Here is a 17,971-nt window from a genome sequence, read left to right as displayed (position 1 = left end):
GCTTGTCTTGCTTGTATAAGGCCCTGGGTTCAATCCCCAGCATGATGATGATGATGATGATGATGATGATGATGATAATAATTTGTATAATGAGTTATTCCATTAGTTTAATATAACAGTGATTTACATATTTGGCTTGAGAGTCAAAGAGATATTGGCTTGAATTTTGATTACTAAATAATTCTGTGACTTTTGTTGATGTATTTAAATATTCTGGCTGTTACCTATGAAACAAGATAAATAATAACTAAGTAGAAGTTAGATAAACAAATGCATAGATAACTGATAAAGATGGTAGACATAAAAATTTTCATTAAAAGGTATCTATTATTAGTATTTCTAGTATTAGTTTATTTGTTTGTTTGTTTTTTACCCTGGATAGAAAACTTATATGAAATAAAACAAAACATTCATAGCTATCACATGTTCATGCTTTTTATATTTTCATATTTCATATATTTAAAACATACATTGCAAACAATCAGAAACATAATTCATTAATATCATACATTATCAAATTTTTATTAAATGTTCTACCCTATTTTTTTTCCATGATCCTCACAGTGTTTGTGCTTATTGAATTATAGGGTGCCTTGACAACAAAGAAGACACTCACAGTGTATAATTATCCTATAAATAATTAAAATGGTCATGGGGAAACTCACATACAGCACTGAGGTCATCATTACAGATGATTCATACCAAGGCTAAGGTTATTAGGACAATTATAAATAGATGTAGGTGAAAATAACAAAAAAATTGCTGCAGTCTATAAAATATGACCATGGTAAAAAAGCGGAAGGGTAAAGTTTTTAACAGTGCAAACGGAATGTAACTGTTGAGAAAATGGACTGCCCTCATCATTATGGCATAGACCTTTATTGTATTTAATGATGTAATTACACAGCATAATACTGAATGCTGTGAATACAAAGCATGAAATGCTGTGTAAATGACTTGAGAGAGCATAACTGTGTGAATGGGCTTTGCTAATGAGTTTTGCTCCTCAACACTGGCCTCACAGGGCAAATCTGCAAAACCTGATGCAGCCAACTCAAGAATGAAGATTTTGAGTGGAAGCCAAATTCAAAATTTAACAGTTAAAAGAGTTAAACATGAGAAACTAAGACAGAAAATAAGAGCTGGTTTAAGAAACTTAAACTATATCTCCCTTGAAAGACAATCCCAGTGCATCTTAAAAATAATATCTCTGATCTCACAGGAATGGAACATAAGGAGTTCTGCCTTCCAATTGAGATACATATTACATTGAATGCTAAACATATCCACACATGTATAAGATTATATTTGTAGAATACCAGGCTGCCCTATTTCTGGCCATGTGTCTCACAGTTATTTTACATTTCAAAAAGGTTTTTTGTTTGTTTGTTTGTTTCATAGTAGCCCTTATAATGAATTGGAGTTATCTATTGCTACTCACCTCTGGGTATATCACAGGTAGAAAACTACACCAAACCCCAATATAAAAATACAATCAGTACATCCCATGCTGCACAAAGAGATTGACTAATTTGATTTTTGAAGTTGCTTGATTTGAGGAATACCCATCCTCTTAGGAAATAAACTAAATCTTCCTTCCTTGTGATTCTACATGGCCACATCATAGATTAATCGATGTGGTATAAAAAATATTATACTTTCATGAAAGTAAAGTAAAAAACAAAATGAATTTTTTTTATTTTCATATTTTAAGTGATAAGGTTTGTTATCAGAAGTCTTATCTTCTCCTCTTGTTCTGCATTTCTCTAATTCCTTTGAAATTTTTGCTGTGCTTTTACAGAATGCCTAGAGTATGAAAAGCCTTTTATGTCACTTTTGAACAATACATTTGAAGGGACCTGCAGTGTCCTTGCTGCCCTCCTAGATCCATGCCACTGGGTCTGGCTATTCTGATGTGGAGAAGACATGGAAGAAAGAAGATGTTTTTCAGCCAAGAGCCATGAGAAATCACCCTCTGGTGAGACATATGAATGAGACTGAGACCATAGTGAGCCCAGTGGCTCATGGGAATCATCAGACCACAGCTCTGTGAGTGACCTCAGGGAACACGACCAGAGGAAAACACAGAGTTGAGCTCAACTTGAACTGTAGAATTTTAAGCACAGTTGTGATTGTGGTTTTAGGCTTCCAAGTGCTAAAAAGGCATCATATTTCAAAAATGTTAATAATAAAGAGCTTATTTTTCTTGTATTAAATTTGTTCTTAAACATCCTCTGTCTTTGCTTCTCTCCTCTTTTCCTCTTTTTTCCTCTCTTTTCTACTTTCCACTTCTCATATAAACACATAATAGAGTAGCATAACCCTGGGAGTGAACATCAAGCAATTTCAGCAGCTGTATCTACTAATGTGAATAACGAGCATATATCCTGACTTACATATTCGGAAATTATATATAAAAATAGATACATAAATAAATATTACTGAAAAACCAATATGCTCTAGACTGGTCCTAGCCTTTATATTTTTAATTTGCAAGTCTGAGAAGTATAATCTCTTTCACTATATTCCTAGTTTATTTTCAAGTAAAGCCTTTACCACAAAAAAAGTTCATTTAAAATGATATCTGTATCGCTAATGTTTTTAACTGATATCATTTGCAAACATATTAACATAGTGATGAACTATTCTTAGAAGAATCTATGCATACAAAACTTACACATTAGTCTCATACAAAAACATACAATTGGCAAGCAGACTAAATGAATCTAAAAATGTTTTATTTTAATGATTTGGCATGTGGATAGTCTCTTATGATTAATATTGGTACTCTTAATTTCTCTATTTTAAAAATTAAGTGCTTATAATATCCTTTTTCAAATATAAGAAAAAGAGCTGGGTGTGGTGGTGCACACCTGTGATTCCTGTGGTTTGGCTGAGAGAGCAGGATTTTAAGTTCGAAGCTAGCCTAAGAAATGGCAAGGCACTAAGCAACTCAGTGAGACCCTGTCTCTAAATAAAATACAAAATAGAGCAGGGGAGGTGGCTCAGTGGTTGAATGCTCCTGAGTTCACACCCTGGAACCTCCCTCCCTAAAAAAGGAAAAAGAAAAGACGGCTCTTGTGAACCACCAGATCACAGCTTTGTGAGTGACCTTTATCACTTTCAAATAGATTTTAAAATACTTTATATATATTATATATAATATATAATTTTATTAAATTTATGTATGTTTGTGATATATGTGTATATATATATATATATATATATATATATATATATATATATAAAACTTATTAAAAATAAATTTTGTATCTATCTTAAACCTGGAAAGTTAAAGTATTTTCAAATTTTCAGGTGATAAACACATTAGTATTGTAATACTCTCAAGTGTTTGTTAGCATGTAACCTTATAAAATATGAGCATAAATAAAAATGAGATGATAAAATATTTAAAAATATTTAATGTTTCTTGAGTTACATATCAGAATGAATACATCCAAATTAAACTTTTCATAATCATTTATTTCTTTAAGCAGTAGATATTTCTTAGCATTATTATGAAGAAAAACCACAGTAAAAAAGCAATAAATAACTAAAATATTTATTTCTGCTGCTGCATCATGTGTCAATTTGCAGAAAATAATTCTGGGAAGTATTTTCAAATCCTCACTACTTCTTTATGCAACAATTTTCAAAACCGTCATCATTTTCACAACAACTAGAAAACTTAGTCATTTCTAGACTCATATAAAAAATGTTAAATGAATCAAATATGCCCCAAACAGCTTTTTACCATACTATCTGGTTGTGTTATTCATACTAAAGTTCAATATCAGCTTCTGTTATTTTATTCTAAACTTTTCCCAATTAATTTTGTGCTTTTTCAGTTAGAGAAAAAAGATTAGAAATGACAGCCACACATTTCAAGAAACACAGTAGCACAGTTAACAAGTGACCTTAGATTTTTAAAATCTAAATCTGATCCTAAATATTTCATACTCACATTCTATGTGGATTCTAGAGCTTCTGTGTGTTATGCATTAACCATTTTTTTCCCTAATGAGGAATCATTTTTTTAAAAAAGAAATACCTTCATTAAATTTGAAATAGTTTGTGACTAAAGATAAATAATAAAAATATCTACATGGGATTGGACATTTCTTCACCTTGAGCTCTTTAAAAATTTAATGACTTCAGAGCTGTCTAGGGTTTGAATGCTTAATTTTTATAAAGCTCGGTCAAATCAGAAAGGCACATAAAGAGAAACCAAGATATAAACCTTGTTTTTCCTCACTTATTTTGGGCAAATTCATTCATTCAACAAACATTTAGTAACTACTATTTTTGAAGTTATATAATAGATAAATGTAATGAATAGTTCAAAATAAGGGAAGGTGAATGAGATAATTAACACCCATAGTGACTGGAAAATAATTATTACACATTTTTTTGAGAACAATAGAATTGTGGTAAACATACCAAGAAGGAAGTGTTGGCCTTACTTTTGAGAGATAACACAGCAGGGTAGAAAATGTTGATGTTATGTTTTGTAAATGTCCCTCCATGGTTCATGTACTTGAAATCTTGGTTCCCAATGAAGCAATGCCCAGAGGTAAGACTTTTGGAAATTCATTAGATCAAAAGGGCTCTAACCTCATCAGAAGATGAATCCATCTGATAGATTAATACTTTGAATGGACTACTTGAAGGAAGTGGAAAGTGGAAGCAGATGGGGCTTGGTTGGAAGGAGTAGGTCCCTAATGGTAAGCCCTCAGGACTATATCTTGTCCCTACCACCTCCCCTGCCAGGAGCTGTGCAACTCTCCTCAGCCACACCCTTCCACCATGATGCTCTGCCACACCTCAGACCCAAAGTAAAGGAGCTGACCAACCTTGGAATCAAGCCTCTGAAACCAGGAGTCAAAATAAATCTTTTTTTCCTCTGATTTGTCAGGTATTTTTGTCATAGTGATGAAAAGCTCACTAAAAGAGAATTTCAAAGTCAAGAATAAAATAAGGAATGTACTTTTCAGAAGGCAAGGGCCTGATGAAGTCTTGAAATAAATACCATATCCCAGAAATGATCATTCTTGAAAGTTATATTAATTTAGGATATGTGATTCTGTATACAGATTCTGTATAAAATTACGTGATTCTGTAATTGAGAGTGGAAAGGTTAGAAGAAATTGAATGAAATATGAAGGGTACTGAGTATGGAATTAATATTTCTGCCCAAGATATGAGGACACAAAGGAAATTCATGATATTCTTTCCCAGACTAACTCCTGAGATACAACTTCAAAGAATAATTTAAAAAAATGAGTAGAAGAAATACATTTTTTATGTAATAAAACTGGAGGTAGCTGGGGAAGATTTGTATACATTAAAGAAATTATAAATTCATTCTATCAAAACATTGGCCTTGTTATGCTACATTTTTTAAAAAGTTTTGAAGAAGCTAAAGGGTTGGGGACATTATTGTCTGGATTTGTAACTCAGGAATGTGAACATTTCCTGTGCTGGATTAGTCAGCACAGGCACTCTAAAAACACTGTTCCTTAAAGATTTGTTACAGAGGCCCATGTGATTCCTCATTAGAGGCAAATACATGTTTCTGTATGTTTACTCAGGAAAGTAAAATAGAGCTTTAGTCATTGGGCCTAAACTCAAAAATATAGGTCTTTATTCAAAGATTATAAAGTAAAAGGATTTAAAAGGTATAAAATTTAAAAAAAAAAACATTAAAGAAATGCTTTCTCTTTGAATCCTTGACTTATTAGTATTCTCAATTAACCAATTGCCTCCTGCTCAGTCGTGTTCTTTTCCACCTCACCTTTATGTTGGTGCTCTATAAGCTCTTGAGCCTGTTCACTATTCTTATCTCAGCTCAGTTCCTAGGCAATCTTGGTTTTCATATAAATGAATACTGTGTACAAATGGAAGGCATTCCAGGAGCCTCAACACCTCTTTGAACTCTAGACTCATGTACATCTCAAAACTAATGCACTTAGACCTAAAAAAATGATCTATTCTCTCCCTATCATTAAAAAAAAACAACTTTTGTTCACATATCGGATTAAGCTTGGCTTCTGAGAATCATCACTGGATATTTTCTCTTTCTTACTGCATATAATCTACTAAGTCCTATCATCTGCAAAGATAAAATGACCCAAAACGAATCTGAACTTTCCACATTGCATCTCTACTAAACTTACTGTATTCCCAACCTTATTCAAGTCAATATTATTTTTATATATTACTGCAAATACATGCATTATTTTTATTCCTACTCTATATAGGATTATCACACTCAACACTACATCCAGCTGCCATAATCATATTTTAAAATATTCATTATTTAAAAAAATATAGACATTGATATAGACACAGATGCAGTTAATGTATAGTTCTTTGAAATACATATTCATTCTTTACTCTGGTCTAAGATCAATACTGTTCACTTTTACTGCTTAATTTATAAGGTATTAGTAAAGAATGCCAAACCAAAATTGCATGGTTTGATCTGAAATGTTTGCTCTTGTGTCTATTAATTAAGGATTCTTAAATAAGTTATTTAATCTTTTGAACCTAGATTCAGTTATGTGTAGAGTTGGACTATTATTAGCAATATATTTATAAAATGACTATAAGATTGAAAGAGATAATAAATAGAATAGTACCTGAGATGTCATATCAATGAATTACTTATAGTGTAAAACTCTTCTCAGTGGATCTTGCATGCATGCCAAGCCCTTTTCTGACCTAGGATTTCTAGCTTGCTGCCACACAGATCACTCTGTTCCACTCACCACATAACTGATTCCCACTCAACTGAGGTATTACCTTGGGTATATTAACATATATATGTATATTAACATATACATGTATATTAATATATATATATATATATATATATATATATATATATATATATATATATATATATATAATACATATATGCTTGTAAATGTACTCATGTACTCACCTCCAGAGGGAGGCATCTCTGACCAACTTCACAGCCCAATGCCTCTCCCCTCTCATTGTGCATTTACTCTATCACTGACCATTTTTATTTTCTTCCTAAGATTTAGGTAGGTAATAAATATTCTCACTGTTTTTTTTTTTTTTTGAGCATATTGCCTGTATGTGTTCAAAGTCATTAGATCTGTGACATCAGGGACCTGAATTTTGTTTAAAAGCAGTTGATCAACAATGCCCCACATTCAACATTCAAATTCTATTGTTTCCTAGAACAAGGGTGGCTCAGGTTCACAATGTCTTTACTTAGACTAATTGTGTTTCATAATACTTCTGATATATACTAGCTCTTCATTAAAAATAGTTGAGAATAAAATATTTCAAATCTCCCAGAGAGGTCTTTACTCCAATGAACCGCTATAGGCCAGCAAATTAATAGTCACAGTTTATTTAGATCAATATTTTTTAGTATTTTTTTGATTTAGTATAGCAAATAAAATGCTTTGTGATACTAATGTCATAGTAATTTTGTTTGATTTGTTTTTGATAAAGGAATCTTATTTGAGATGAATAAAAGGAATTGAAGTAGTTGGCAGACCAGGAATACATTTTATATGTAACAAACTTTGAAATTAACAAAAGAAGATAAATTTGAATGCCCCAAAGTTTTGAAAATATAAAAGAAATGATAAATTGTTAAGTAGCATTTCGGTAAAGTGTAGGGATAGGTAAATAAGACCAAGCAGTTTGCTATATTCTGATAGCAAGTCATTATGAATAAAACTAGAGCTATATACAATGAGTATTTGGAGAGGTATGCTATTATGTTCTCTTGAGGGTACTTAGGATGAAAGTATAGCAGATGAGACTGAAAAATATTTATAAATGACGTGATATTCACTAACATTCTATTATTTTTTTCCATTAAATATATGACAGTTTACAAGTTTAAGCTATTTGCTAAATACAAAAACTATTTAAGAGAAGTTAGTAAGACATAAATCCATGCATCTACTTCCCAAGTTTGCAAAATACCCAATTGAGATACCCAATGCCACAGAGAAATTTTGTGAGGAATTTTCTTCAGAGAATGAGCTAATAATACTTATTTGCACAAAACAACATATCATCTTAACATCTTGTAGATATTTCCTTACTCAGATATAAAATAAAAAAATCTGCGGCACAAACAGTTTAACCTAATAACACATAAAAGTTTAATGTTCAAGTAAAGTTTTAAAACCCTTAAGGACCACTTTGAAGAAGAATAGAAAAGTAACCTTGAATCTTAGGAAAGAGGAAAAAACATAGTCCCTTACATGCACAGCTATTTTTCAAGGTGGATCAGCTCAATAAAAATTATGACCTTTTTCTGTACCTTATTTAATTTTCCAAACCTAAAAGTATTGCCAGTGCCTGAGGCGTAAGTCAGAGTGAACCTACATTATCACTCCAGAGACTTGGCATTTTCCTCATTAGGCTCCATGGTACCTGACTGAGTGACCTTGTTTGGTGAGAAGACACAGATAAAGTCTGTCAGTAAATCTTGTTAATGTAACAAGTATTCCTACAGTTAGATGAGTGTTGCACCTGATACTGGCATTTCTTCCCTTAGTAAACAACCCCTATTCCCTCTCCAACATGGGTCTCTTCTCTTATGCCATGAGGGTTTTCAGCATTAGCTTGTTCTAAGGATTATCTGAAAGACTGTCTCTTGCTGTGAAGGTGAGATGCTCTCTCTTTCCTAATGGCAAACCCTTGCTGGCTTTTGCAAGATGCAAAAATGACTCTAAATGTGGCATATCTAAACCTAAACTAAGCCGACAACCCCACGTTAAAATGTCCCTTAGATGAAAAATAAGATTGACTATCAGGTAACCAGTGTTCTCATTTATAATTTCTCCCTGTTAATCATGTTTCTCTATGTCAAGGATAAAGCTTGAGAAAAGAGGCATTCTTAATTGGGAAACTGGAATATTTCCATGTGTATGATTATAAGGGAATGGTATAGTGGCAAGTTGCAGGAGTAACTTTGAAAAAGACATTTAACCCCTAAAATTTTCATGGTCTTTTATATAAAATTGGTTGGTAATTGTAACCTTTCAGGTTTAATGATATGGTCAAATAACTAGTAACATGTTACTAGGTGTGAGTCATAAACTTTACACTTATATCTACATGCAATTAAAAATATATGATATAAAAACAAAGACAGTTACAAGTGCACTGCCAGGAACACAATCTGAAACGTAGTACATAATTATTATGTAAAAATTTTATTTAGAGAGTGGAAGTTTTGAAACTTAGATCATTTCTGCAAAATAACAGCATTATGGAATAATATCCAAATGCTATTAATGACCCATTTACAATGAGTCTTAGTTACGCTATTATTCAGACTTGTTTTAACATTATGTTTTCATTTGAGATAATATGATAACTATTAACCAAGGAAATATTTTTGGTTGTGTCTTATTCACTGTATTAAATGAGAAGTATACAATAATCCCTGAGGGTGATAGGGGCCCTGCACGAAGGAGGGCTGAGTAGGAAGAATACACTTTTCTTTAGCATGTGCAAATCGCAGACACTGAGGCCAACAAAAGAGCTATACACTGGAAGATTAAAAAGTTCCTGGCCATATCATAGTAATGAGACAGAAAGTAACTCAAAAATTATGATCAACAATGATAAAGTGTGGATTATCATTATAAACAATGTGCATTATATAAAGCCTCAAATGTCGGACAATGAATCAATGGCAATAGGATAGGAGTCTTAGCAAGATTTCTATGTTGATATATATATTGAAGTATAAAATTTGAGATTAGAGATACACAGAGAAAATATACTTTATTAAATGTTCTGAACTATGAAAGAAACATAAATATGTTCACTAAAGCAAGCTCAAGGCAGTTTTATGGATTTTGGTGTGGCCAGCGATTATTTCTTATTAACTAATTCTCAATAGAACCAGCAGAATAATCAATATACTGTTCTAACTAGTTCTCAATAGAACCAGCAGAAGGATCGATATACTGTTCTGAAAAAAACTGACAGTTTTCTACAGGATTTATGAAGAATAAAATGAGGTCTCTATCATTTACGAACAATAAGGATGTCAGCTTTCAAAACTTCTATAAAATAGATATTTACTAGATGTCTTTTTCTCCTGAGAAATTTTCTTTTTCTTTCTTGTTTGGAGAATAAAATGTAAATAAATTACCACTTGGAAATGTTTCTCTGATTCTATTCTTCCCTTTAATGTTTTCACTGTGTTTGTTACTTTACTTTATAAAACCCTGTGTTTAATACTATGCAATAAGTCAGATCACCAGTTGGAAGCTGGTCTCAGTATTTTAGTGAGACCCTATCTCAAAATTAAAATAAAAAATAAATAAAAAGGGCTGGGAATGTAGCTTAGCATTAGGGAATCTCTGGATTTAATTCCTGGTACTTCAAAATACTACTACTACTACTAATAATAATAATAAATCAAATAAAATGAATAAGATGGAAGAATTTTAGTGGAAAACACATCTGAGTAACATTTGCTTCTGCAAAGTATAGACCCATAAGTATTTATTTATAAGCTATCATGTTGTCTCTTTTAAATGGCATAATAAAAAACAATTCTTTAATAAACTCAAAGAAATCCCCAATAAGACAAAACAATGTATACAGTTTTACTAATGTCCTTACAGATAGATGCACAAGTATTCAATATGTACTTGTTGGATCATCGCTATAGAATAAGCACATGAACCAATTGTGACACTGCCAATATTGTAAACACAGATTATAACTTAAGAGGGGAAAATATCATGTTTATAATATTTTAAAATCAATAGCAAATATAAAAATAGACTATTTGATCTAGAGAAAATAATTCTCTCCTAAAGCACTACCTAAGTGAACTCTAGTAAGTAAGACTTAATTTTATATATATATATATATATATATTTTTTTTTTAAACTTGCTAAGATAGGTGTGTGTGTGTGTGTGTGTGTGTGTGTGTGTGTGTGTGTGTCTGCCTAGAAAAGGACAGGGAAGAGGGAGAGGAAACAATCTTCTCTCATTAGATACCAAAGTCACAATCCCACAAAATCTTCAATACCTTAATAAAAAGGTGAAGATGGCTAATACATACATTTTTCATTTATTTATTTTTTGTACCAGGATTGAACTCAGGGGTACTCAGCCACTGAGCCACATTCCCAGCTCCACTTTGTATTTTATTTGAGACAAGGTCTCACTGAGTTGCTTAGCAGATCGCTTTTGCTGAGGTTGGCTTTGACTTGTGATCCTCCTGCCTCTGCCTCCAGAGCCTCTGGGATTACAGGCCTGAGCTGCCACATCCGGCTCAGACAAACATTTTAATGTAACTATACTTCCTATCTTCTGAAATATAACTTTATAGAAACTATTGTCTGAGGAGCATTATTGTCAAAGAAATTGAGCATGTACCTCTACTCATTTGTTCTTAAAATCGGTGTAATTTAATAAACTATAAAATATACGAATATAGATGTATAACCACTAATGCCACAGCAGAGCCAGTGGTTTAATATGGAAAATATGACTTGTACCTGGTGAAACTATGTGAGGTGTGTACAGACTGTGGGTGGCAAGAAGTGAAGAACTAGGGCTCCTGACTTAAAGCTCAGCATGCATGACATTGATACTGGTAGCTGGAACTTATTGGTTGGCTAGGCAGTACTTCAATCCTTCACAAATATTATTTAAAACTGTTGAATTTTTTGGAAAACAAAAAGATAAAAACAAAGTCCATAGCCTTTGAATATTTTGTAACTAAAGAGATAGACATAAAAACATAAAAAATTAAATAATATTACACAGTAAATAAGATTCCATACTGAATATCATCTCATGTTGTGTGCAAAAGCTGAATGACAAAAAAGTCAAGTCAACTCTTACCTTTGGAAATTTCTTCAATTTCTACAGCAAGATGTGATAAATATCTTTTCTAAACATGTTGAAAATATATGTATTTATAAAACACATACACAAATGTGCACATGCACATAAATATAATAAATAATTATGATTTGAAGATCTATTAACTAGATCAATAAGTTCTTATGTTTGACTGAACTTATACTTCTTGGAAAGGTTGAATTTACATTTCACACAGTAAAACTTAAGTAAATACATTTTAATGTTTCTAATGTTAGAACACAATGGTTGGAGAGATTAAAGAAAATAAACAATTAGATATGCCAAAGAGAATCACCTGCATACATATATATCTATATTTAGATTGATAGGCATCTAGATGTAGGTCTAGATATCTCAACCTGCCCAACATACAGATATTTGTTATGGTCCATGTGTGATCCACAAGATTTTAGTACCAGAAAATTAATGTATGATAAATTACTTTTGGGGGTGGGTTGCATGTACATGTACATTTTCAAAATGACAATTATAGAGGTGTAACTGGCATATTCAGAAGTAATTTTTTTTAACATTCTCCATTCTCTAGACAACAAAATTATTTTCAAAAATAATTTCATGATGATAAATAATAGCATCAAATCATTATTTTTAAAACAAATATTAGTTGAATAATACGTTTAAATTTTAAAGTGATTTAATATTCAGACTAAAATTTATACATAGTAAAAAACAAATACAGTTTACATTCTGTTTTCAAATCTTAAATTTGAAACACAAAAACTTGAAGTGACCACCCACATATTATAATACCATTTAGTAACTCAATTTCTATTGCTTTATATTTATAATCACTGTTCTATCACTCTTTATTCTGAAATTGCTAGTAAATTTAAGAATATGAAGAATCTTAGGAGCCTGAAGACCAAAATTCCTCTAGAAGCATAACTTAACATTTCCCAACCACTTTTATATTAATCTCAAAGTAAATGCATATATCTGAGTGTTAGGGTTAGGTATAATTCAGAATTCTATTTTTCATGTAGAATAAAATATTTATGAAATAAAAAATCATAAAATAGGTCAATTTGAAGCTTGTATATATTATTAAAATAAATAGTAGCCCCAGTTATTGTTTAGAATTTAGAAAAATATAAGATATTTTCTGAAAAGTATTGTATAAGTGATATACACAGAACTGCTTGCACATGGTGATAATGAAAGGGAAGCCATCTTTTAGTTAGCTTATATATCTTAAAAATTTTCAGATTCTATAAACTATTTTCTTGCCCTGAGTATATCCTACTCCCAGTCAGATCATTTTGATTGAGGATTTTTAAGGGTTCCAAATTTATTGTCTCATGTGCTAATCTCTTGGTTCAGTCCCAGAGCTGCCCAGTTACACTTTGGGGGGTATCAATTTACACTTGTTAGAATAAAATTGTTCTTCCATCTGTGGATCTTGGTATTTATAAATTCATTATGTTAAGTGGATGCCTTAAAATGACCTTTTGTTTTTAAATTGTATATTTCAACATCCCTAAAGAATTCAGTCTAGAAAGTTAGAAAGATGGAAAGATTGCCTAGAAAGAGCAATATCAGGTAACAACAGACTTTGTAACAATAATAATTATAAGAAGGCAACAACAAGTGTTCAGAAGAAATATATATATATATTTGAAGCTAGGCTTTTAATCTCAGAAAAAATTAAGGTCTATATGTAGACAAACTGCAAAAGAAATTATCTTGTGTGGAACAAATCGGTGGTATTTTAGAGACTAGATCCAGTTATATGTTAGGTCCCCACTGGACTCTGTACTAGACAGTTCATGATCTATTTCTTTGATTTTTGTGCTGAAACCTCCAAGGGAAAAAACCTACCAAATGTGTCCTCTTTAAAAGACATCTTCCAAAGCAATGAAAAGTATTTCTCTTAATAAATCTCTTTGGGGTTGGGCTAAGGATTACTAAATAGAAAAATGTCTTTTATTTCTGGATACATATACAAAGACCTGTACGATATTTGTAAAGAAAAAACAAGAGTAAAGTAAATTTCTATGAACAGAGGAATAAGAAACAAATTCTCAGACAGTGAATAACATGGAAAATTACCATGAGGTAGTTTTTAAAACACAGAAAATCTTCATGTATACATATAGCTATCTAAAACGAAAGGTAAGTTGAGAAAATATGTGCCCAATGTAATATATTTTTTCCTAAAAATAAACATTCTAATCAGGATAAAAGCACATATATAATAAACACACATATTCAAGGTGTGTATATATAAATGTATATAGCATACATGTATTTGCCTAGCAATAATACATAAAGTACATACATATAAACATTCCTGTTAAATGTCTCTATGGATATATTTGAATACAAATATGTCTGTGACTATAACATTGAAACAAAAACTACTCAAATTTATAAGTTTCCTATAAAAGTGAAATTGTAATGAGGCAGTATTAGATTTATTTGTAATGACCTTTTTCTTTACAATATGACCTAAGCAATAATAACTTAACATTTGTTACTTTGGAGGGTACCTGTACATTTTCTGAAAATATTATTTATTGTACTTCAGTTTTAAACTAATAATGATGAACTCTTTAGAAGAGTGGTATATCAAAGTAGAAAAATGAGGTGATTGGATGTGATAACTGGCATTAGCCCTTTACTATGGCATCCAGATATGTGGGTAGTTGGGAGCAGAGAGCTAGTCCACAGCATAGGAGACAGTTGGTCCTAAAAAAATTGCATAAACATTTATAAAGCATTATTACTATCAGTCCACCCAGAGGAAGAAACTTTGAGAAATTTATTTGTTAAATTCTTTCTTAAACATCCAATACTGTCAGAATACATCAAACTACATGGCCAAAGCAAAGCAAAACCAGGTCTTAATCTCTACTCAGTAAATTCAAAATGAAATATGAGCACATAAATTATCATATGTGAATTGACTTTTATTTACTTTCTCTTTAGACATAGAACATATTCTTAGGTTGTTAAAGAGATTATCTTAATGATTTCTACATTTTTTTCTAATAATTTAAGGAGAGTTTCCTTATTTCAAACAATCTGAGTATGTGCAGCAAAATGGAATATCATAAAAATTTGTGTTTATTTGATTTATTTTTCCAGCTATACTCCAGAAAGCAAAGTTTTGTGAGGTATATAACATTTGATTAAGTTAAATTTTATAAAATCTGGATCTGAGTAAATTTAAGCTCTTTCTATCAAATTAAATTAAAATCTTAACATTTTAGAATTTATAGTAAGAAAAATATTGTAGTAGTTACTAGTGTTTACATAAAAGAATAAAAATTCTATTAAATTGTATTAAAACAAATAAAATTTTAATAAACAAATCATTTGACTTATTTACTTAAATTAGTAGTGATTTTTTACTGTTCTTTCATATTTACCTTATTTTATGTTTTTACAAAATGTAGCTGTGTGATCAATCAATTTAAGATATGGAGTCTTGTGTCAACTACAAAATGCTCTGATTATTCACTGGAAATTTAAAATACCTAAATAATACATCTCAAGTGCAACTATATGCATACATAAAATTTATTCGTTTATATATTACTAATATGTATATTATTTCATATATTCATTTCTGTTAATATGTAAATATATTAATGCACTAGTTTGAATGATGGTATTTAGAAATCTTCAAAAATTTAAAAACATCTCCTTTGATTTTCTAAGTAACAGGTTTTGGCTAATATACTTTCTCTACATTAAACTGAGTTTTTCGCTAACATTTTATATGATTAATTAGGAAGATATCTGATCATATTTTCTTCTTCATGTTTCTTTTCAAACCAGTACTATGCAGGAAAAATTTCTATGTATGTTGAATAGTGCCTTTTTGAGTCAGTCTTAGTATAGTTAAAAAATGCACAAAATTTAATATGACACTTACCCAAGTGACTACAAGCAGTAGTATTTTATTTTTAATAAAGTATATTAAATAATCTCTGTCTGCCCTTTATATTTTGTGTTAAAGTTTATCCCATGTGCCATTTGAGATAAATCACACACAAAACCAGGTAATTTTAAAAAATGCCAGTTTTATGTGTTATAGTATTTTTGTAACATCCCCTAATATTTAACATTGACAATTTTAAAAATGAGTTTTATGAACCTAAGATTATAGACCCTTTCAAAAGTACTTTTCTTATCAATTATTGTCTCTTTTCTCTTGAAAGCATTATAATCAGCTACTATTCCTTTGATGGTTTAAAGTATTGGGTATCCACAGTTCAAATGATAATTTCATATATTTAAAATACTACTAAGCCAAGAAACAAGCAAAAAACATTTGTCTTTGAAACATCTAATCAAGGAAAAGGGTTGTTTTTAGAAATGTATATAATTGTATTTCTTAGTATTAACAATCTCTTCTTTAACCCTCTTAACTTGCATTTTTATCAGTAATGATATGTATTTAATACAGTGAATATTATCTATATTAGAATTAACTGTTCAGAGAGACACTTCTATTACACATATGATGAAATCTAATATTGTCTTAATGACTAATCAAGTAATATTTTTTCCTATGTTAATACCCATAAGCATAAACCGCTTTAATTGGATAATCCAATAAAAACAGATGATTTATAATCAAGTATATTGATTCTGATGCTTATTGACCACTGTTGAACTATACTTAAAACACAATGTTTGTTGTTTTGAAATCTGGTGGTTCCTGTTCAGATAACCAGCCATCATTCCAAAAGTCCATTTATTGCTAAGGTAGCAGGGATTGAAGTGGCTCCAAACTTCAGCCATCTGTTGCAGGGACATCAGCCTTCATGGATAAAACTCTGGCCCATGACCTAACTTTCTTTCAGCCTATGATTTAATGTTTTTAGTCACTGAATGCTTTTATAGCAGTGATTCTTCATTACTTCATTAATCCATTAATTAGTTTCTATTAATACTTACACTAAAAAAGCAAGATTCAAAAGCTAGCTTACTTTCCTTCTTCAAAAGAAACTCCTCTGCTTTCATGCAAATTTACTCATCTTTTCATAAATAACAAGTTTTTAGTTTTAAAACTTTTCAGATCCCTAATGGACAGCAAGACCAATGCACACTTCTGAGGCCAAAGATCTTTTGTTTGTTTCTTTTTGCTTTTTGCGGGGTGGGAGGGGGAGGGGTTGTTTTGTTTTGTCTTCGTTTTTGCTTATCTAATGTATTGCATCTCTTTTTCAAAGAGTAGGAAAGCAAAATCCACATTGGAAAGGTTCTCTTTCAATACTCTAAACCTGGCAAAGCTGCTGAAATTGTTCTCACACCTCTATTCTGTTTCCATATTGATTCCAGTGAATCCTGCATCCTCTGCTTTCCCCACAGGAATTTAATTATTGCAGTCCTCTTGAGTGTGGATGTTCATTTGATAGGAAATATGGCATTTGGAGATTCCTTTTCAAGATAATAGCTGGATTTTGAAAACTATTGTTTTGTGCATAATCCAATTTGAATGTCAAAAAATTGTTACTTATGTATTTCTCCTTTCATTCCATCTGTAACACATTTTAATCTTTCTCTAAGGAGATGGATGCTTAGTGTAGTCTAGGGCAAAGAACAGGCCTCAAAAAAGTAAAGATAAAAACATTACAATTTTAAAATCAATTACTCCTTTTGAGAAGCTTATTTAAAAGCTCACTACATCTGCCTATAAAAATTCATTCTTCTTGCATACTTTACTTTGAACATGATTCTTAATCTGTTTTTTAATTAAAATGCTAAACATTTTTAAAATAAGAGTAACATTACACAAGGTTTATAGTGAAACACATCAGTTCTTTCCTCTAACCCAGCCAACTCCAGAAACACTTCTCTAAGAAAGCTTACATTTTCAGTTTTTCAGTAATTAGGGTAAATGTATGGCTTTTAATTTCATTTGAGTATGTTTCTACAGGAAGCACACCCTTAAACCCCACTCCACAGTGGAGATATAGATAGAACATTTTCATCATCCTCAGTGAATTCCTTCTGTCCCTTCTGGTTCAGTTTCCACCCCACAGAGGCAAACACTGATCTGAATTCCATCAGAAAACATTGCAGCTGCCTCTGTTCTTCAAAT

This window comes from Callospermophilus lateralis, unplaced genomic scaffold (assembly GCF_048772815.1).
Source record: "Callospermophilus lateralis isolate mCalLat2 unplaced genomic scaffold, mCalLat2.hap1 Scaffold_73, whole genome shotgun sequence".
NCBI lineage: Eukaryota > Metazoa > Chordata > Mammalia > Rodentia > Sciuridae > Callospermophilus > Callospermophilus lateralis.
The sequence above is the reverse complement of the archived record's forward strand: the minus strand, read 5'-3'. Positions refer to the sequence as shown.